This window comes from Mesocricetus auratus, unplaced genomic scaffold (genome assembly GCF_017639785.1).
Source record: "Mesocricetus auratus isolate SY011 unplaced genomic scaffold, BCM_Maur_2.0 Super-Scaffold_100013, whole genome shotgun sequence".
Taxonomy (NCBI): Eukaryota; Metazoa; Chordata; class Mammalia; order Rodentia; family Cricetidae; genus Mesocricetus; species Mesocricetus auratus.
Genome location: NW_024429196.1, coordinates 75,880,675 through 75,902,324, shown reverse-complemented (window position 1 = coordinate 75,902,324; position 21,650 = coordinate 75,880,675).

Genomic DNA, 21,650 nt, shown 5'->3' with positions numbered 1-21,650 from the left:
CCTTAAAATACTCCAGTTCTTTAAGGGTCAATGAAAAGTCAAACCAGAGAGTCAAGCACATTTAAATATGAAATCTGCAAGAGTGGAGTCTGAAATCCTTATCCCCTAGCCCTCTCTGAGATGGAGCTGGGCTTGGCAGCAGGCAGCCACAGTAGTGAAGGAGATTGCACAAACCCAGAGCGTGTAGGAAGGGGATTTGACTCCTAAAGCCCATGCTTCACTCTCGGTCCTTTTCTGACAGGGATTAGATTAGTGAGAATCCTCCGAGCCTAACGGTGTCCCGGGGACACTTAAGAAGAAAAGACAGTTGTTTCTCTTCTCCAGCCTTCACCTCTGCACTTGTCCCAAATGAGTTTGTTAAATGGCACAACCAGGACCAAGGGAAGAGCCTCTTTGAGATGCCGAGAATTCACAATCGGGGGCGCTTGACCTCTTAGGAAAGGCTTGGGATGGGGGCATGGGTTTGGATTTGCTCACGTTTGGGGTCTGGCCTGTTTGACTATACAATGTCTTCATTAATTGTCTAAGCAAAATGTTGAAAAAAGAAAAAAGACGGGGGTTGACGGGGGGTTATGGGGATGACTGGGGGAGGGGTGATGGGGGTTGATGGGGGGAAGGGTGATGGGGGTGATGGGGGGAGGGGGGAGAGGTGATGGGGGGTGAGGGGGAGGTGCAAAGACACAAACAGGTCATCTCCGACCCCTTGGGACCTCTGACCATGCAAGGCAGCAGGTCCTGCCCTCAAACCCAGCCCCCAATTCCACAGAACCTGCAGCACAGCCCACCCAAATCCTCACACCTGAACTCAGATACATCCCACGTGGTGCGCCCCTCGACCTTTCCATACTGTCCTGAGACTCTCAGGGACCAGCTGCCCTCTGTCTCCTCAGCACACACTCTTTGCCCAACCTTCTCCCAAGGCATCTCTCACCTCAAGCTCCAGGAAAACTCCTCAAGAGGGTAGAGGCTTCTGTTAAAGGCTCCCACCGACTTTGGGGTACACAGGAAAGAAATAAATGTCAATGCTCCGTTTGGGCTCTGAGTCGGATTTGGTCGCCATTGTCCCAAATGTGAGAACCCATCTAAACAACCTGTCCCCAGCATACCGGGTAAAGTGTCTACCTATCCCCCGACTGAAGCCCAGTCCAGACCTCTGGGGCCTGACCTTCTCAGGTGGTTTGTGAGCCACCAGCTTTTGTCCCAGGATGCAAGTCTGCGCAGATGAGCACGGGTTCTTTACTAAGAACGATTCTTGGAGTTTACTTGTGGTGTCTGCCTTAGGTGTGGTCAGAGAGATAACAACACCATTTGCCAACCCACGAGAGACCGCAGGAGGGGACACCGAGGCCAAGAGAAGGGACGCGAAACAGGTGAGGACACACCTCAGAAAAAGGCTCAGCAGTTAAGAGCACCGGCTGCTCTTGCAGAGGATCAGGGTTCAATTCCCAGCACTCACGTGGCAGCTCACATCTGCCTGTAACTCCAGTTCCAGGGGATCTGATGCCCTCATACAGACACTCATGCTGGCAGAACACCAACGTGCAAAAAATAATAATAAATAAATTATTAGAAAAAAACTAAAAGGACACCAAGCTTTGAACAAAACACCCTACACTGGGAAGCCAACCATTTGGGGATCTCTGAATTTAAGTCATGATACAATTTTCTAAGTTCTTGATCTACCCCCCTAGAGCTAGCCCTACCCATGTCTGCTGGGGAGAGAGAAGAGGTCATACTCCAGCTCACACACTAAGCCAGTAACAAGGCCCGGAGAAGATATGGGGAGCTTCTCCACCAGACGCCACCGTGTCAGTCACATTACCATCCATACCTGGAAGGCTGGAGCTGGGGGTGCGATGTGTCCCAAAAGGGATGCAGAGGAAAATGAGTGAGCTACCATGCTCCAGAGGGAGCTGGGGACAGTGATGGGGTACTTGTGGGCTCTGCCACATGGCCATTACCTCACTGCGGGACTCAGAAGGGAGTGCAGAGGACAGTAAGCTGCTAAGCCTGCTTGCAGGAAGACAGCCAGTCGGTCAATGTCACCTGTCCTCAGAGGCAAAGCTCTTTTAGTAGCGGCGATCCACTAGGTCACGAAACAGACCAACCAGCTGTTTACTGCAAACTATTTGTTTCACAAAAGGACTGTTTTGTCTTTACCTCAGGGTCCTTATAAATAGCAGAAGTCCTTCTGCTATTTGGGAATAATCCCATTTACAAAGATTAGAACATGCCTGGCCTCTCAGAGGCAAGGAGCCGCTGGTTGCAGCAGAACCTGACGGCTCTCCCGGGTCAAGCATCTGTGATACAGTCGGATGCTGCTCTGAATGTTGAGGGATCCTGGATAAGGACCACAGAGTAATGATGCCCGAATAGAGTGGGCCTGGACTCCAAGAAACTCCCGAGAGGAGAAGGTGGGAAAGCCCCTGGAGGCCTCGCTGAACCCCAGACATAAACACTCATTATGCAGGTGTGGATGGAATGCCTGCTGCCGAGTGGTGTCTGTGCCAAACACGGAGGTTTTACTGCAACTGAGTAACCATGAGTTGAAAGATAAGCAGCGACAGGCGAGGAAAGGATGGGCGCAAGTCGGCCAGGGAGAGACCAGAGTAGGCTCCAAGGCAGTGAAGCTGGAGGGAGAGTAGACCGTTTAAGGAACGGGGGAGGAGGGTGTCCGAGTGGCTAAGGAACAGAGAGCAAGGAGCGGGTGGGCAGGAGGCAGGACTTTGTGACAAGGACAATAGAAAGCTGCTGGGGGTGGAGGAGGGGGAGGAGAAGCTCAAGCAGTCTTGGCTTTAGAGGGTGGTTCTGGGTTTTAAGAAAGGGCTGTAGGGCCAAGGCGGGTGTGGGCGCCATCTTGCTACTCAAGTGAGATTTGGAGGCAACTGGACCTAGGTAAGAACAGAGAAAGGAGACCAAGGGGAGCCAAGAGCCAGAGTGTTCAAAACTGACATAGCTTGGGGGCAGGCCGGAAGTGGGACTGGGGCAGGCCGGAAGTGGGACTAGAGTCAGGCCGGAAGTGGGACTAGAGTCGGAATGCCACCCAGCACCCGGCTGTGTAAGCAGGGGAGGAAGATGGACCAGGGTGGAAGGGTTGGAGTACAGTCTTGCGGGGAGGACACTGAGGTCCCACGGGACACCCCGAGCTTCCTCTTCTTGGGACTGGCACACCAGGAAGCAGCGCAGCACCTATCATCCTCCGCCTCCCGAATCTGCTTACGAGGTGACCCCACAGTGTGAATGCGAGAGCGCGCGGCTGGTCACAGAGGTCAGGCTCCTCTGCGCACAGGAAATCCTCACCGTCCTTTCCCCCAAGGGAATGGCAAGGGGAATGCACTTCGAGGCTGGCACCGGGGATTAGGGCAGACACTCAGGAGAACTTCCTGTCCTGAGGGTGTAGCACCGAGTGCATTATTAGCAAGCCATCAGTTTGTGCTTTCCTTGCCCTGAGGTCTCAGACAGGCTGAGGGCTGTCTTTCAGGAATGCCTGAACACAGCCCTCCCAGCAGTCAGGGCTTTGCACAGGAGGCAAATTGGGCTCCCTGAGCCTAAGTGACTAAGCCCTGGCCACAAGGAATTCTACAACACACAGTAATAACAGTTCCTTTCAGCGCATGCTCCCAGGGCGTAGGCAGGACAGGACCACATTTCTTCATCGGATCCTCTTTGGGAGCATTAGCCCTATGAGAAGGTGCAGACAAGGAGGCTGGAGGGAGGGGACAGAAGGGGGAACACTCTCTCTACTCCCTTCTCCCTATCCCTTCTCTATGCTGACATTTAATTGTGAGAAGGGGCCGATATTATTAACATGTTCTTAATATCATAGACTCCGGGCGGCAGAGAAGCAACCTGTAAATTGCTTCTCAGTGCAAATCCCTAACATAAATACAATAAAATTTCTAACCAATAAGCTATTCAAGTATGCCCCCACAGAAGGAGAATCCAACTGTTTCTACCCAAAGAAGAAAGGAGTGATGGGTAAAGTCAATAAGGAGGTAAGTTTTCCAGACACCGGCACCAAAAGGAAGGTAGGTGCATGTGTGTGTGTGTGTGTGTGTGTGTGTTTAAAGTGCCTCATAGAAATATTATGACCACCTTTACCCAGAGATAACTGCAGTTCCAACGTTCCCCAACCTCACAACAAAAAAAAACCCACCATGTGTATCAAGGCGCTGTGTTATTTGTTGCTCATGCATTTCAAGTGCAATTCCTGTTCTTTATAATTTACAGCTTTCTCTGGAAGCTCTGATAGCCTACACAGTTATTTCAGTTTACCGTCTAGAGAAACGATCAAAAGCTGCATCATCTGTGAAGTCAGCTCTCCTGGGGTCTTAACTCCACTCCTGGTGGGTGATGTTGCTGTGGGGTCTGATGATTGACATGGGAGCATCCTCCGAGGGCAACAGTCCCGTCTCAGGGCCCTGGGGCTAGCTGCTAGGTACGGGCTCCGCTTCAGTCAGAGAAAGACAGTGGGCAGTGAGTTCTAGCGCCCCAGAGTGCCGCCTGCTCAGGACAAGACTAGAACACACTCACCCTGAGGCCACTCAAGACCCAGTCTTCCCCGGAAACACGGCTTCTGAAGCCCCCTTTGCTCTGCAGCTTCCTGACTTCTCTTCCCATGTTGCCCAGTTATGCAAACAAAGGCATGTCTGGGAGAAGGGTGCTCATATTTAATAACCCTCAAATCTGGCTCCACATATGGCTATTGTTAGGCATATTTAAACAGCAATTACAGAGGGACCTCCTTCCTCCTCAGCAACAATCGAGGCCTTTAATCCAGCTAAGACCCAGAGAGTTTAGGGCTCAGCTCAGGGAGATGAAGATACCAGCTTAGGCAGAGCCTGCCCTGGGCTGGGGGTGGGGCTGGAACCCAAGCTCACCAAATGCGTTCTTCTTGCCAGCAAGGGTGGGGTTGGGGTGGAGGATGCCTGCTACAGATGCTATAGTAAATATGGCTGAGGATTCCCATGGGAAGCTTGCAGTGTTGGGACTGAGCAGTCAGGCACAAGGGCAACTTAGCTCCACAAGAACCCAACGCTCAGGCAGAGACTGGAGTGAGGACTCCTCCTTTCAGAACATGTGGCATTCAGGGTTACCCATGACCTGATCCGAGCAGAAAATACAGTTCCTTAGGGGAAGTGTGGTCAGAGGCAGGACTGAATTGGGAGACAGAAGTCAAATGATGCCCCTCAAGTGTGCACATCCTCTGCATCCCCACCTCCCCAGAGCGGTCCAACTCTCCACTTGCCTGTCCCTTCCCTTCCTGTCAAGTCCAGTTGGTCATGTCATGTCCCCGGAGACGGCCTCTGTATGAAATGCTTGGGGGGGGGGTGTTTGTGCGCGCGCGCGCGCGTGTGTGTGTGTGTGTGTGTGTGTGTGTGTGTGTGTGTGTGCGCGCGCGCGCGCGTGCGTGACTGCAGGGTCTCAGGGCACAGTCTCCTCTGGGCTCGGGATCTCCCACAAGCAGGGAGAAAGCTACTGGGCTACCGGGAGACAGAAGGTAGAGGCCTCGCTCTACTCCCTTGTAAGTTAGCTCCTTATAAATAAAACCCTTTTCCAGCTTTTGTATCCCAGCTGATGCGACAGGGCACACTTATGGGACACAGGCATGTGTAATGTGCAGAGTCAGCCAGGGCTACTGAGGACATTTGTCATCGCTCCGTGTTGAAAACATTAGGGGTCCTCTACACCAGGCGAGGGGGAGGACGTGAAGAAAAGGAAGGCAGGGACAGCGGCGATGAAGGTGGGAAGGAGTCCTTTCTCTTTGTCACAGTGTCACAGAGGCAGGGCCTGAGCTCCTGCTGCCACTACTGAATCCCGTAAGGTCCCAAGACCCCTCACTGAGGACATCCCAGGACACCTCGTACTGCAGCCTCCCCACCTCAGACCTAGAGCAGCCGGATGAGTCAGCGCCTCTGCGGAGTCCAGCCTTTAGCCTGGATTTCCTCATTCAAGTTTTCTGGGGTTATCTGCTTCTGTTTCACTACAAAACGGTAACAGAAATAGTTGCCAACAACCACAATCTTGGCCAAAAGTCCATGTGGATCAGCAGCCGGCAAGTCAAAGTGGGAGCCCCACAGTTGAGAATCAACGGCCTAGGATGACTGGGCCACACTGGAATCGCCGCTTCCCCACGTGGTGGCTGACTGTGCCAGCCCAAGCAAGTGGCCCAGTCCCCAAAGGCTTTGTTTGCCCCACCCACAAAGTGACAGGGGCAGCAACACCAGGTTCCTGGGCAGCATGATGGCATTACAGGAACACACAGCAGCCACCAAAGTGGGTCCCAGGGCCAACCCCATGCTCATCGCCTAGGACCTTATGAGAGAACACTCTTCCACCAGACCCATAGGTGGGATAGGACTTAGGATGGTGTACCCTGTCCCCTTCCAACCAGGGACCCCAGCAAACCCTGAAAGTGTGAAAAGTCTCTGTTCTGAGGGGGCAGGTGTCAAGAAACAAGGAATAAATGCCCCACAAGCATGTCACATGATGCAAACTGCTGTCTGACCCTATCTCTACTCCCTGCTGGGCCCCAGACTCAAAATATCCAAGTTGCTTACCTAAATGCAAAAGGCCCAGTCATGTGACGCGAATCCGGAGACACAGCCCCACCCCTCGAGGCAGTGCTGTCTGCTTTGCAGTGCGGATTTTGAAGTGGGTACAGACATCCCCGTGAGGCCAACTGGAGGACAACATGACTAGAGCTCTGATTGTCCCATGCAGCCTATCAAGAAGGTGAAGAGGCTGGGAACAGCCATTGGCCCTCCAAACACCGAAGGTTTGGAGCCTCCAGTGCAGCAAGAGGTTCCCGAGGAACAGAGGACACAGTGGGGCACACTGTCAGGAGCACACAGGTGGCTCAGCCCTCACCGGAATCTTTGAGCCGCGCAGATAAAGGAGTTGACTCTGCTAAGAACTTCCCCAAACTGAGATGCTCAGCAGCTAGTCAATAAAGCCCACTATTTTCTCTCTGGCCTCAGCTCCTCCATCTGCAGATGGGCAAGGGGAAGCACCCTACCAGGAAAGGTTTTCATACCTACCCCAGCTGCTCCAGGGCACCCACACATGCTCACACACACACACACACACACCTGCAGCAAGAGCCCAGAAAGCCCTAGCCACAGGCTGCCAAGTAGAGAACACAGATATGTGCAGACATTTCACAAGGAACTCAAAGTCTGAATACTGCCCTGCCTCTGCCTTGTTGTGTCCTCTAAAGCCCAAGTCCTCGTGGCTAAGTGGAATCTCTCTCAGTCTTCCCCTTCGGGCAAGAACCAGGTTCCAGATAACCAGATACTTAACAAGACGCATTGTGCAGCCTGCTCAGCTCGCTGCAGCCCTGAATTAAAACCGGACCACCTACTTCATCAGAGCCACGCCAGGCTTCCTGAAGCCTGCAGCCCTGCTTTGCCTACACCCAGCACATGCAAGCCATGCTGCTGGTTTTAATCACCCGCGAAACCATGTCCTGTGTGGTGGCGTGGATGAGAGTGGCCCCCATAGTCTCATATGCTTGAGCACTTGCCCCCCCATTGTGAAACTGTTTGGTAAGGGTTAGGGGGTGTGGCTTTGTAGGAGGAACTGTTTGGTAAAGGGTTAGGGGGTGTGGCTTTGTAAGAGGAACTGTTTGGAAAGGGTTAGGGGGTGTGGCTTTGTAGGAGGAACTGTTTGGTAAGGGTTAGGGGGTGTAGCTTTGTAGGAGGAACTGTTTGGAAAGGGTTAGGGGTGTGGCTTTGTAAGAGGAACTGTTTGGTAAGGGTTAGGGGGTGTGGCTTTGTAGGAGGAACTGTTTGGAAGGGTTAGGGGGTGTGGCTTTGTAGGAGGAACTGTTTGGTAGGGGTTAGGGGGTGTGGCTCTGTAGGAGGCAGCATGTCACTAGGGGAAGGCTTTTGAAAGCCCACACCCTTACCAGTCAGCTGCCTCGACCTCAAGCTTTAGCCACGGCTCCAGCGCCATGCCTACTTGCCTGATGCCATGCTCCCCACCCTGATGGCCATAAAGACTCTAACCCTCTGGAATCCTGAACACCAAACAGAAAGCTCTCATTTATAAGTTGCCTTGGTTGTGGTGTTTTGTCATGGTAAAGGGAGAGTAGCTAAGATATCCTGCTTCGGTTTACCTCAGGGATTTTATCCTTCAGGCATGTTCTCCTTGGTGGGCTCCTCCTCAGTCTAAACCATCTCCTCTGAGAAGCCCCTCTCCCCACACCCCGCCCTTCTGCTGTACTCTACCCCGGCTCTCCTGACAGCCCGCTCATACCTTGTGTCTTTCCTTGTGTTCTATCCAAGTGTTCCCCCATCTTTCCTCTTCACCCACTTACCTCCAAGTGCCTGGAACACTCTGAGACAGACGCCTGAGAATGGGCAGCATGGTGGGTGACTATACTAATAAATCAAGTGAAGAGTTTTCACAGGCGGGACAGCAAATCAGCTGTCACCACCAAGCAAAACCAAAGAAAGTGACTGTGTCCCTAGTCAGGGGAAGAGGAGGGTACAGACAGGCAGGCTCCAGCCTCCCTTACAGAGACTGACGGGGGAAAGACAGAGGGTAACCCTGAAGAGCTTGCCATAGGATTGATGGTGACCTTCTGCCTGCCATCAGCTCCCACAAACCAAGACGTGTCCAAGAGCCAGGTTGTTGATGCCCACCGTGTGCGGGCTGGGGCTGAGCCCTAAGACAGATGGTTCCCTTCCAGGTCTACCTGCACCTCGCCAAGGCCTGCTGCTGCTCCATGGGTGGTGAGCACCCATCAGCAGCTTCAGACAGGACAGACCTCACCCCGATTCCATCTCCAGCTGGTGAGCTCCTGGAGGCAGGCGGCCGCCAGACTCGGGGAGCATTCGCCCTTCGTGGGAGCCCATGCTTCTCCCTCCCAAGCTTCTATTTGAAACGAGCCGTGATGGATGTTCATGCTGATAGGATGACTACCAGCTGCTCTCCACGTACTTAAGCCAGGAGGAAGCTCCACGCGTCTGCTCTCCAGCTAAGAGGCGGCCATGGCCATTTACAGGCCTCTGTGCATGTGACTTTCTGCTAGAGCCGCCACTTGTCTGTGGACGTCCCACGCCACCATCTCATTCGAAGGAGGGGTGTGGGTGACGGAGGCCTCTCTCGAACTCTGCCCTGCTCCCCTGTGCCTGCCTGAGAATATTTATAGAGCTGCGGGGTCGGGAGTCTGAGCTCCATTAGCGGGGTGTAAATAGTGCTTGCTCTTCAAAGGCGAGGGCCAGCCATTCTGTGAGGTCTGAGTCAGTCTGCTGGTTCTCTTGTGTTTCAGGGCCTTATTCATCTTCCTGATAACTTCCATAAAGGGCCAAGACCGCCTCTCTGGTATGCAAGGCTTGCCAGCAGCACCCCAGCAAGATTTTCGCAAGAAATTGGCTTTTGCTGCTGATATGATCCTGTCCAAGCTGGGGTGGGGAGGGGGAGCGGAGAGCAAAACGCCAAAAATTCAAGCACAACACTGGAGAGAGCTTAGCGCAAGCCAAACCACACACAGACTGAGGCATTCAAAGGCAGCGCTATCAGGGGTGGCAGGTGAGCCAAGGGCATCCGACCCAGTGGCCGACACAGACTTCTGTCAAACCGCAGGGCCCTAGAGAGGCAGCTTAAAAACGCTACAGCTGAGCTTTCTTCAGGGATAAGGCCTACATGAGCAGTTCAGGACAACACTCGGTGTGGTGTCAGGCAGGGTGAACACTCTGGAGCTGTCTGGGGAAAGCTAGTATGGTAAGGAGCGAGGACAAGAAGTTTCTAGCCTGTCACTGACTGAAGACTGGTAGTGATGGCCCAGACTGCCTTCCCAGCCACAGTCAGAGGAGGAGAAACCCAAGGCCAGGCTCCAGCCATCCCCATGGGTGGAAAAATCCACCCCAAACAGCCCTGGAAATGGCAATCCCACAGAGCATTAGCCTCGTGGGAAAGGCTGCTCTGAAGTCCGGCCTCAGCACATCCTTGCTGTGAGGCAGCCCCATCGCTCGGGAAAGCTGAGTGTGAGCATGGCCGTGGGTTAAGCTCCGTGCGCCATTCTCAGAAAGATGACTTGCTTCTTGCTAAAGGTCCAGCTGTGATAGACACAGGTAGAGGGTGGCGGGGTAAGAGAGGGGAAGATCACTTTCTTCTCTTCTGACAACTGTATCTAACATAAGATGCACTTTTCCTCACCAAACAACAGAGTACAGGGGAGTGTCTCCTGTCACAGGGAACCCCTCGGCACCCTCACAGCATCCCTGTGGGCAGCAGCAGGCATGTATTTGTAGAGAAAGTGGGCCTCAAAAAGTACAAGTGCCTTGTCCATGGTCACACGGCGCCCCACCCACGGGCACAAGGCGCCCCGCCCACGGGCACACGGCGCCCCGCCCACGGGCACACGGCGCCCCGCCCACGGGCACACGGCGCCCCGCCCACGGGCACACGGCGCCCCGCCCACGGGCACACGGCAATTGGAAGCAGGGCTGCAACTCTAACCCACAAGACTACTGAGTCCATCCTCACCGCCTTTCCCACCTGGCGGTCTTCCCACCAGTGCAGCCTGCCAAAAGTTAGGCTGTTTAGACAGACGAGTATATATGACATACATAAAAGTATTCAACAAAACACAGGTCTCCAAGAGAGCAAAAGATGCATATGGCAAGAGCTCCCAAAGTCAGGACAGAGGCCGCGAAAGTTCTCGTTGAGAGAGGGCAGTTGTGGGGAACAGCAGAAGCCCCGAGTGAATGTGTGGCGTGTGGATGAAGCCCTGAGTGGATATGATGGGCAAGGGCTCAGAAACCACGGGGAGCGGCAAAGCCTCCCTCCGGGTGATGCTCGGGGTATGGCAAAGCCTCTCTCTGGTTCAGATACAGGCATTTATGAACAATAGGCCCAGTGAGTACATATGAATGACGACCAGTGCGTGGAAAAGCTAGCGACCGTGGCTTCCTCCTCCCAGCCTGAAACTGCTCAATACAGAGACCTCCTACTGAAACTAGCTAACCCCTCTGCACACGCTGTACATCACACACACACACACACACACACACACATATGCACGCACGCACGCACACGCGCACACACACACACACACACACACACACACACACACACACAAAGGTTCCACACTGTTGCATAATTGGTGCCGCTCCACCAGAATGCACAGGGCTGCCTGATCCCAGCTTTTCTGCATGTGTGTCAGTGTATCTGAACACTCTTCATTCCCTTGTTGCCCCAGTCAGGTTACAGGACCAAGCCACAGGGGACACATTGAACAGTCAAATTAAAATTATAGCATGTCCACACCGGGGACAATCCTGCTACAGGAGAACAAGCCGTGTTGTGCTAGTACAGGCAGGGCCACAGGGCACCGTGAGTGGAAAGCATAACGGTGCCAGCTGGTGGTACGACCCAGAGAGGCTGAAAAGCCATCGGCATGGAGACCTGTCCTCCACCAGCAATGCCAGCCCCAACCTGCTAGTCCCCGCAAAGCGAAAGCTGCATGGATGGTTTCCTGTCCCCTAGACACAAGGTATGCCAGCAGGTCAAAGGCGAGGAGACTGGGAGTGAGCAGTCACCTGTTCCCTTGCACGGGGTCTGGAGTGGACCCCCCTCCTCCCCACCACAGGGCCCACGTCAACCCTGCAGTCAACCCTGCAGCTCACCATTATTTGCCGATGGCCCTGCCCATGGCTTTCCACGCTGTCTGTACAGTCAAAGCCTCTAATCATCTAGGGCAGGGGTCGCCTAAGATAACCCTGAACAGAGAGTAACAGGGGTGGGCGTGAGGGAAGCTTAGACATCTGTAGTCACTCTGGTCTATCCAGGAACCCTGTGATTTTTACTTTTCACTGTGCAAAATTTTAAACACTAAAACGGAGATGTAAGCAGGCAAGGTCAGCTTCAGTCACCATCAGACCAGATCACAGACCAGGCCCTGCTACCCACCCTGGGACGGTGTGTGTGTGTGTGTGTGTGTGTGTGTGTGTGTGTGTGTGTGTGAGAGAGAGAGAGAGAGAGAGAGAGAGAGAGAGAGAGAGAGAGAGAGAGAGAGAGGAAGAGAGGGAGGGAGGGAGGGAGGGAGGGAGGGAGGGAGATGGAGAGGGAGAGGGAGAGGGAGAGGGAGAGAGAGAGAAGGGAGGACTCTCGCCGGCTTTCAGCTGCCTTAGCTCCCTGGATACTTGACTTAGAGGTGTGTCTACACACCTGGCTTGCATTTTCAGCTGACAAAGAAACTGTATGTCCATATTGTCCAAGTAATTAAATTTAACAGAAAGCCAAGGAATCCTGTCTAGTTTAGACAAGTCCATAGCTTTTCCCTGACCCTGACCCATGGTCCAGAGGCTGATTGGGTAGCTTGGGCTATCATGCAGTGGGCCAGGTTTCTACCAGGTATCTGAACAGAATGGATCTTGTTACTAATGCAACAGTCACAGAAATAACTCACATCACCTGGAATTTGCTCAGCCTAGGACAGAGCTCTCTTGAGTTTGGAGTTTTACTTCTTTACTGACTCTTATTTATGTGAGGAAGGGTGTGGGGGGTATTAATGTGTTTGGGTATAAGTGTGTGCATTAACCTGTATGCATGTGTGGGTATTAATGTGTGTGCATGTGTGTGTATGTGTGGGTATTAACCTGTATGCATGTGGGGGATGCTAACATGTGTGTTTGTGTGCATATGTGTGGGGGTGCTGACATGTGTGCATGTGGATGTTAATATGTATGCATGTATGGGTGTTAATGTGTGCATGTGTGTATGGGTGGATGTTGATGTGTGTGCATGTATGTGTGGGTGTTGACATGTGTGCATGTGTGGGTGTTGACATGTGTGCATGTGGGTGTTGACATGTGTGCATGTGTGTATGTGTGGGTGTCGATGTGAGTGCATGTGTGTATGTTGATGTATGTGCATGTGTGCATATGTGTATGTTGACATGTGTGCATGTGTGTGCATGTGTGGGTGCTGACATGTGTGCATGTGTGTTGATGGATGTGCATGTGTGCATGTGCGGGTGCTAACATGTGTGCATGTGTGTGTTGATGGATGTGCATGTGTGCATGTGCGGGTGCTAACATGTGTGCATGTGTGTGTTGATGGATGTGCATGTGTGCATGTGTGGGTGCTAACATGTGTGCATGTGTGTTGATGCGTGTGCATGTGTGCATGTGTGGGTGCTAACATGTGTGCATGTGTGGGTGCTAACATGTGTGCATGTGTGTGTTGATGGATGTGCATGTGTGCATGTGTGGGTGCTAACATGTGTGCATGTGTGTTGATGCGTGTGCATGTGTGCATGTGTGGGTGCTAACATGTGTGCATGTGTGTGTTGATGGATGTGCATGTGTGCATGTGTGGGTGCTAACATGTGTGCATGTGTGTTGATATGTGTGCATGTGTGCATGTGTGCATGTGTGGGTGCTAACATGTGTGCATGTGTGTGTTGATGGATGTGCATGTGTGCATGTGTGGGTGCTAACATGTGTGCATGTGTGTTGATGCGTGTGCATGTGTGCATGTGTGGGTGCTAACATGTGTGCATGTGTGTATGTGTGGGTGCTAACATGTGTGCATGTGTGTTGATGGATGTGCATGTGTGCATGTGTGGGCATTGATGTGTGTATGTGTGTACACAGGTTGATGAGCATGTGGCAGCTAGAAATCAGTACTGGGCATCTTCCTTGCTGTTTTCTACCTAATCTCTATTTTTAAATGTTTATGTGTTTTGTCTGCATGTATATCTGTGCACCACCTGCATGCCTGGTACCTGAAGAGGCCAGAGAGGGCGTCAGATCCCTGGTCCTGAAAATATGGATGTTTGTGAGCTGCCAGGTGGGTGCTGAGAATCAAACCCAGGTCTCTCTGGAAGGCCAGCCAGGGTTTCTTAACCACTGAGCCTCCTCTCCAGCAACTACCCCCAGGTTCTGAGACAAAGTCTTTTACTACCCCTAAAGATCACTGGTTCAGCTAGTCTGGCTGGCCAGCAAGCTCCACAAATAAACGTGTGTCCACCTCCTTAGCACTAGGATTATGGGCCCATAATGCTGCCCTGAACCCAAACATATATACTTGGTTGAAATCCCTTTAACTCCCTAGAAAGCCCAAACAGACATGACTGATTCTCTCTCTCTCTCTCTCTCTCTCTCTCTCTCTCTCTCTCTCTCTCTCTCTCTCTCTCTCTCTCTCATGTGTGTACAACAAAAATGAAGAGGTCACTAATTTGAGAAAGGGGCCATGGGAAGAGATGGAGGGAAGGAGGAGTGGTAATAATATACAGTACTCATGCATGAATTTATTTTAAAATGGGGGGATCTGACTACATCTCTAACTTCTAAACATTCATTTAATACAGAAGTATTTATTAGAAGAAGTGGAGTAAGACTATCCTGAGGGAACAGCTGGCGGGGACAGAAACACCAAGAAGCAGTGGGGGGCAGCAGGCGGGGGGGGGGGCAGCAGGCGGGGGAGGCAGCAGGCGGGGGAGGCAGCAGGCGGGGGGGCAGCAGGCGGGGGGGCAGCAGGCGGGGGGGCAGCAGGCGGGGGGGCAGCAGGCGGGGGGGGGGCAGCAGGCGGGCAGAGCCATCTCCTGCTGTCTGTGGCACCCTCGGCAGAGCACCACTTCCGGGAAGCAAGGCTGCTCACCCACATGGTGAGAGCGGGCGGTGGCCCCGCCCAAGGTCACTTCCACCAGGAGAAACCTCAGATGGCTCAGAGAATTATTTTGCACTTTAAAAAAATTGCCAAATGCTTAACAAGATGTCAACAATGGAGCCTTAAAGCAATGCAGGAAAATGCCACATCCACGTGGACAGGCTTTGGGAGCCCGAGAGGCAGGGCCTTCTCTCCCATAGAGGTCTCCTTCCCGGCCTGCAAGGGACGTTTTCTAAATGTCCCACCAGGGGGCCCGTGGGCTCCTGTGAATAATACATGGAATTATGATTAACACACTGGTCTCATTGGCACCGAATACATATTCCAAGTACTTTTCAAAGTATTTGTTGAGATGACAAACTTCCCTTTGAAAGCCAATGTTTTGCGCTGTCTAAACAGCAATAAGTCTGGAAGGTCATGGTGGCCTCCTAAATCCAAACGTCTCCTTGCATCTTAAAAATAAAACAGAACTGAGACCAACAAGAAAAAAGAAAATAACGGCACATGACTCGTGCCTTCAGGGTTAGTAGCACTCATATATCACTAGATGTTTCAAGTTCATGTAGGAATTGAGTACCGAATCCCAAAGTGCCAATACTACTACACACCTGTGATCATGGAGAACAGGGGTTCCTAAGAAAGTTCCAGGAAAGCCAGGCACCGTGGCACATCTGTAATCCCAGACTCAGGAGGCTGGAGCAGGGATTAGGAGATTAAGCACTCCCCGGGTTACGTAGTAAACCCTTGCCTTAGAAAACAAACACGAGTCCGTTGGGTCAAGGGTTGTGTGTTGGAGCAACAGATAAAATAGAAAGAATCGTCCTGAATGGAAAAACCCAATACTGAATAAAATCGTGAGTTCAGAAGCCTGAACTTGGTGTTTGAGTTTGACTTCAGGGAAGATACTTGAACAGCAGCAGGGCTGGGCCTGGCCACAGTAGACCATCGTTTCTTTGGAGAGAAGGAAATGATTTGAGAAAAGGTATTTCCCCTCAGCTTAGGGATGTAGCAGTAAGGGGGGGGGTGCACATACAGTCCCCTGCCCCACCCCACTAACCAAGGGACAAATTGCACTTCACTGCACTGACAAAAGGGGGCAGTCTTGGAGCACCCTGCAAACCACCTAGGAATGGCGGGGACATCTCAAGGGTAACTATCAGAAGTTACGATAAGAAATAGAGATAAAATATGAAGCTAACATTCTACCTGGTGAAAACTCTGTACCCAGAAGTCAGTGATAGAAGAAGTAAAATGTAACATGATATCCCAAACTGAGTTAAATATTATAAAACACAGACTTGAAGTTTAGAAAAAGCAACAAAATCTGCTTACGGGGGCCTTTCAGCCAAGATCCAGTGCCTTTCCGTGCCCTCTGAAGATGCCCCGTGCCCTCTGCAGTGAGTGCTCCACGCTCTCTGCAGTGAGTGCTCCACGCTCTCTGCAGTGCTCCATGCTCTCTACAGGTGCTCTCTGAACTTGAAGCAGACCCTTGCTCCACCCTATCCATACAGCCCCTGGTGCTTCACAACCCCAGCAACACTCCGGTCCTCTGAGAGACTTACCAAACAAACCCCCCAAACCCAACAACTAAGATCACATATTAAAATATAAGAATTAAAAAGGATTTTAGTGAGGAAGAAATGGAAGTGGCATTGATATATTTTAGGGGAAACATTAAATAAAAAGCCAAAAATTCCCCAGTAATAAATAACAAACTACAAGACGTCCACAACAGATGGATTCAGATTAAATTTTACTAAAGATCATTTTAAAGGGTAACAAAACGGAATCAAAGGGTGACAGAAAGGAATCTGCTGAAATATCGAGGCAAAGAAGGTATAAACTAAGAATAAGTGGAGGCCACAAGCAAAAAAATAAATAAATAAAACAATGGTATAGGAATAATGCTTCCTCACATACGATAGGTCCTAATCAGTGCATGAAGAAGACCTACTGTGTGATTTAGGCAGTTGATTTGGGGTGCACACATCTGGAATATTCCCTAGTAAAACCAGAAAAATAACATCAATAGCAGAGACAATAGCACCAGGACACGTAGGGGAAGAATGTCGAGTTCCTGTTCAGGTAAGAAACTCAGGCTGTGGAGAGAAGCTCAGCAATTGTGAGAAGTGGCTGCCCCCCACACATCCACAGAGACCTGGCTATGTTCCCAGCACCCACACGGTGCTCACATCCCTCCCAAACTCCAGTCCCACGAGATCTGATGCCCTCTCTGGCTTCTTCAGACACCAAGCACACACACGGTTCACACGTGCACGCAGCAGAAACGCCCACACACATAAAATGATAATAATAATAACAACAATAAGTCAGGCTGACAGGATTTCCTAAGAAAGACACACCAAGTGGTCGGAGCAGGAGGGAGCCGTATTCTGACGCGCGTGCCTAGGCTTCCACGCCTAGCCCGCATCTGCCAGAGAAAGACTGGAGCTTCGGATAAGGCCTGGTGACGACAGCTCAGTGCATCAATGGCAGAGGTATGATGAAGCGGGTCAGGGCATCATGAGATTACCAACATGATATGCTCTGAGTGTGCAAAGGTGCGTCCGCGAAGACGGCAGCACAAGGGAGAGGAAAGTCAGACATGGTTTCTATTATCCATTCTTACTGAGGGGATAGGCAAGAGTCAGAGGAGACCCCATAAAACTGTCAGCCCACATGGTAAAGGTTAAGTAAGAAACAGGAAGAGCTGATGGTACTATTAAAAACTGCGGAAGGCTGAGAGGCTGCTCTTGCAGAGAACCTGGGTTCAGTTCCCAGTACCCACGTAGTTGTTCATACCTATTTATCTGTAACTCAAGTTTCAAGAAATCTGATGCTCCTTCTGGCCTCTGTGGGTACTGATGTACGTGTGTGTGTGTGTGTTATTGTATATATGCACACACTCATATCTACATATATTCACATACATGTATATAAATACAATGGCAGCAACAAGATCAAGGTCATAAACATTCCCAAACGCTAGGAGAGTCTGACCATGAAAATAAGTCCACAAACAAAGCTTGACACACATCCCTAAGCCAGCATCTTACTTGGTGGGTACACTCCAGAGACGGAGGAGAACAGGACCCAGACACACACACAAGCCCAGGCAACAACAGACACAGCTCCAGTGCAGAAGATGAGGGAAAGCCAAGAGCCTTGAGAACCAGAAATGTTGGGTAGATTCCCACTGCAGCATATCTAGAAAATGCTACAGAATTATAAAACTCACTCTCCAAACTTCTGATGGCCAAACTCCTTTATACTCTTACATTTTGGGGGACTTACATCTCTTCATATTTTCTATATGAGAAATTTAAACTGAGAAAAGTTTTATTAATTTAAAAGTAATGATAAATATGTCAACATAAAGAATCATATTTTCAAAATAACTAAGTAAAACTTACAGTGAAGATTTTGTATTTTCATGTGTATTTTTTGTTATCCAGGGAGCTTTTCGTATCTGCTGTGACAACACACATCACATAACCTCTGGAAAACCTCTACTATATGCTAGAGAGAAAATGGAAATTTAGAGAACAAATTCTCAGTGTCTTTATGGAAATGGTTTTGGCCTTCTGAATCCACTGAAAGTATTACAGGAATTGCCAGGGGGAACCTAGAACAAGACTGAACTAACCCACATAAAACAACTCAGCATAAGAGGAGATATTGAGATATAAAATTAATACCTAAACAGAATTTTTGTAGACACAAGTAATACCTAATACCTAAACTTGTGTAGGCACAAGTAATACCTGATGCAATATAATAGAAGAAAAATCCCCACTTACAATAGCAATGGGAAATTGAATTGCTTAAAATAAACTAAACAAGAAATGCTGACATTTTTACATGAAGAAAACTGTAACACACCCCTGAAGAGGAGTTGAGTCAATGGGTTGCCCCCCAGTTGACCTGAAAACTTATGAAGATCTTTAAAAAGTTTAAAGGACTAGGGCTGAAGAGATGACTGGACGGTGCTCTTGCAGAGGACCCAAGGTCAGGCTCCAGCGCATGTCAGGCTCACCACTGTTTGTGACTTCAGTGTAAGTGGATGCGTGTGCGCACACACACACACACACACTAACAGAGTCACTCATTTTTTAAAAAATTCTAAATAGTGCTGGGCATTGGTGGTGCACACCTTTAATCCCAGTACTTGGGAGGCAGAAGCAGGTGGATTTCTGTGAGTTCAAGACGAGCCTGGTCTACAGACAAAGTTCCAGGACAGACTCCAAAGCCACAGAGAAACCCTGTCTTGAACAACAACAACAACAAAAAATTTCTAAATAGCTTTGGAACTAGACAAGCTGATACTAAGGCTCACATGGAAAATTAACATGCAAGCACTGGTATAAAAACATAAAAGAACTACAAATAAAGAAGAATTAGGTCTACCAGTTTTTTTTCAAATCTCTGTAGTTAAGAGAGGATGACAGACAGTGTTACAAAAATAAATGGAGCAGTGGGACAGACCGTGGCATCCAGAACCATAGCCAGGTACACTGGAAACCCTGCTCGTGCAGGAAAGGCTATCTCTCATCACTAAGCAAAAGAAACTGTGGTGATTTGAATGAGAAATGTCTTCAGAAACTCCAGAAACAGAAATGCATTTCAATACTTGGTGCCCAGCTAGTGGCATTGCTTTAATGCCCATCCCTGATAATGAGTTTGACAACTCCACTACCTTATATAGAACCTTCATTCAGTGACTGATGGAAGCAGAGGCAGACACCAACAGCTAAACCCTGAACTGAACTCCTGGAACCCAGTGACAAAGAGGGAGGACTGATGAGCAAAGAGGTTAAGACTGAGCTGGTGAAACGAACAAAAACAGCTGACCTGAACAAAGGGGAGCTCTAGGACCCCAGACTCACAGCTGGGAATTCAGCATGGACTGATCCAGACCCCCTGAGTGTGAGAGTCAGTGAAGACACCTGCACAACCTATGGGGCCCTGGGCAGTGGATCAGTATTTAACCCTGACATAAATGGACTTTGTGTGTCCATACCACAGAGAGGGATGCTCTCTCAGCCTGGACTCTTGGGGGAGGGCCTAGGCCCTGCCCTGAACGAAATGACAGACTCTGGAGATCCACTTGGGAAGGGAGTGGGGATAGGGTGGGAGGCTGGGGGTGGGTGGGTGAAGGGTGCAGGTGAAGGGGAGGGAGAGGGAGCTGGGATTGACATGTGAAGCAAGCTAGTTTCTAATTTAAAAATGTAATAAATAATAAATTTTTTACAAAAGGCTCAGCTTTGATGGAGGAAGCAAATTCACTGGGGGTGGCTTCGGGAGCTCACAGCCTTTTGTGTCCTCCTCCCTGTCCTCTTCCAGCAGTGACGGGTTCTATCTATCCAGAACCGCAAGCCAAAATAAATCCTGTCTTCCCTGCGTTGCTCTTGGTCATGGTATTTTATCACAGCAACAGAAAAGGGCGGCGGCTGCTGTGATGAACCAGATGGCCTTTGTGTCCTTGAACTATTCTGTGGAAGATTCTGGAACTGTGTGCTGTGGGCAGAACTCATGGAACAGTCTTGTGTAATCTTTAAAGTCAGTGATGCTGCCCATGTACAGGAAGGCCCGGCCCGTGAGGCTTCGCTGGGGAACGAGGGCTCTACTGGACCTGAGCTAGAGGCTGTTTGTGGGATACTGTGGCTAAAAACCTGTCTGCATTCTGCCCGTGTCTTGATAATTTTTATGAAGCTGAATTAAAAAGAAACAGATCAGCCTCATTGGCAGAAGAGATTTTAAGGCGGTGTAGCAGCCTGTGGCGCAGTTGCTGCTCACTACTCTCACGGATGTCTACAATAAAAAGGGACAGGTGAAGACAAAGGAAAACAAGCAACGTGGAGAGGACAAAGCCTAAGAAACTGAGGATTGAAGTCACGTGCTGGAAAAGACAGTCATTGGCAAAGAGGTTAGCACCACTAAAGAGAGGCCCCTGGCTCCAAACTGGAACAACAGGAAGGGTCCTGAGGGTAAGACCCAATCCAGCTAAGCCTGCAGCTTGTGGAAGGAGAGGGCCCTGGGGCTTTGTGTTTCTAGAAAGCGTGTGTCTTGGGAATTTTCACCACCTTCAGAATGCAGAAGCTCACGCCCCTAAGGTCCAGTGGAGCCAGGCTTCACCCAAGCCTGGCAGCAGGGTTTGACAACAATACCAGGCACTCTGTTCTGGTTTTGGAGCCTATGAAGATGCACGGGTGAAGACCTTATAGATTCTTCCTCTGCTTTTTCAGAGAGCCCCCGAGGCCAGGCAATGTGGGGCAGTTTGGAATCCCTGAAGTGAGGTCATTGCATGAAGCTGTGAAGGTCAAGTCTGTCAGAGATACCAGGGATGGATGCAGACCAGGAGGAGAACCAGCCCGAGAGAGATGCATGATGCAGGCAGCAAAGATGGAGAGATGGAACCACCTAAGTCCTTTGAAACCGAAGCCCTAGATACTGGGCATGAAGCTAAGAGTTTTGATCTTTCTTTGGCCCAGTCTTTCCTTGCTATGCCTTATGTTTACCTTTTGGAATGGGACTGTATATTCTGTGCCATTATATGCCAGGAGTATATACATTATCAGGGGTTAATGGTTCAGATACTGCCTGGAGTCTCACAAGAATGGTTTGGACTTTGAACATCGGAGCCCAACTCAAAGTCGATATCCCCTGATGTATTTGGAGACTGTTAAAGACTACAGTATCAGATGGCCATGAGCCTATGGGGCCAGGTGCAGAATGTGGTGGTCTGCTAAGAAATGTCCCCATAGGCTCTCTTGTTTGAACTGTGGGTCTCCACTTGGCTTGAGGAGCTTATGAAGCCCTTAGGAGGTGGATCCTTGCTGGACAGAGTATATCAGGGGGGGTGCGGGCTCTGACGTGGGCTCGCTGCCTCCTGGGGGCGGTGACTGGCCAGCTTTCTGCGCGGTGCCTTTCTCACCATGACAGACTCTGTCTCTCCGATGCCGAAAGCAAAAAGTGAGCCCCTTCTTCCCTAAGCCACTAACACAGACATCTTCTGGTGACTGGCTCCC